At 39.7% G+C, this 1,583-nt stretch overlaps 1 long non-coding RNA gene across 1 annotated transcript; it reads left to right on the plus strand.

The window, feature by feature from the left end:
- The first annotated feature begins 46 nt into the window (after nucleotides 1-46).
- Nucleotides 47-1,577, plus strand: LOC104913377. Its single transcript, XR_795341.3, has 3 exons — nucleotides 47-139; nucleotides 273-427; nucleotides 1,378-1,577. It is a non-coding gene; the product is annotated as an uncharacterized LOC104913377 (long non-coding RNA).
- Nucleotides 1,578-1,583: the final 6 nt, after the last annotated feature.

The following is a 1,583-nucleotide window of genomic DNA, read 5'->3' on the forward strand; positions in this document are numbered from 1 at the left end:
AACTTACGTATAGCATACTATTATACGTAAGTTATACGTATTTTCCTTTTTTTTTTTTTTTTTTTAGGACAAAGAACCTAGAGGGATTATTCCATTAGAAAATCTTAGCATAAGAGAAGTTGAAGACCCTAGGAAACCAGTAAGATATCCTCATTATCATTTCTTTAATGAATAAGTAAACCATTTGGAACTGAGATTGTAGTAAATGAATTTGTTTCTCGGTTGTTTGTTTTGCTTTGTTTTTAACATATGTTTCCATTCCTACCCTCCAGAACTGCTTTGAGCTCTATAACCCCAGTCATAAAGGCCAAGTGATTAAAGCCTGTAAAACCGAAGCTGATGGCAGAGTGGTGGAAGGCAACCATGTAGTGTATAGGATATCTGCTCCCACCCCAGAAGAAAAAGAAGAGTGGATTAAGTCTATCAAGTGAGTTTAGAGTTTTAAATATCTTTCAGAAATGAAGTGTAAGCTCCTTTTCTGAATAAGATACGAAGAGAACTTGCATTTTAACTTGTTTAAAGAGTTCTGATTTGGCAATATGCTCTGGGATTAAGGTCAAGATCTTTGGTGTGGATGGGTCAGGCTGTCAGGTCCTAAGGATATAGCAGGTCCTAACTCAAATGAGGAAAATGTTTTTCTTTCTTTTTTAAAAAAATTGAATATTTTAAGCAAACTTAAAGCCTTTTGTGAACCATCCTTAACCCTGATTTTATTCTGTTCTTACTCTGTTTGATGACAGCAATCTTGAGCTTGTTCACAGAGTGGCTCAGAACTTTCATAATCTGAATTCATCTTGTAAGGTTTATATAGCAGACCCAAACATAAAGGAATAAATTATGTTCAAGTTCTGTTCAAGATGGAAGTATGAACTCTTTAACAAATGATAGTTAAACACCACCTTTTTATAAACAAATACTTCTGATGGTCAGAGGAACTACAGCTCCTCACTGGGAGCGGAGGGCAGCACTGAGCTTTGCTCCCTGGGCACAGTGACAGGGCCCAGTGAATGGCATGGAGCTGTCAGGGGAGGCTTGGATGGGAGTCAGGGGAAGGTGCTGCACCAGAAGGTGGTGGGCATGGACCAGGCTGACCAGGGTGGTGTTCACAGCCCCATGCTGCCAGAGCTCTCAAAGTGTTTGGACACCGCACCCAAACATAGGGTTTGGATTTTGGATCGTCCCGGGAGGAGCTGAGAGTTGGACTCAGTGGTCCTGGTGGATCCCTTCCAACGTGAGCTGTTCTGTGATTGTAGGTCAGCAATCCGTTATCTTATTAGAAGTGTGGAGTCATCCAAAGGGAAGAGAGAACAAAATAGTTTCAGTTTTCAAAAGCAGAGAACTGTTAACCAAACTGGCAATTTGTGTTGTTTCTTCTAGAGCAAGCATCAGCAGGGATCCCTTTTACGACATGCTGGCGACAAGGAAACGAAGAATTGCAAACAAGAAATAGGACTTGATGGGTAGCATGTATACCTGCATCCACTTCTACATGGGCTATAATGGAGTGTAATGTAGACCTTGGGCAAACTAAAGGAAGACAGTAACTGTACATTTTTTTTTAAATATATATATATATATATATA

The sequence above is a fragment of the Meleagris gallopavo genome, chromosome 16 (assembly GCF_000146605.3).
Source record: "Meleagris gallopavo isolate NT-WF06-2002-E0010 breed Aviagen turkey brand Nicholas breeding stock chromosome 16, Turkey_5.1, whole genome shotgun sequence".
Lineage (NCBI taxonomy): Eukaryota > Metazoa > Chordata > Aves > Galliformes > Phasianidae > Meleagris > Meleagris gallopavo.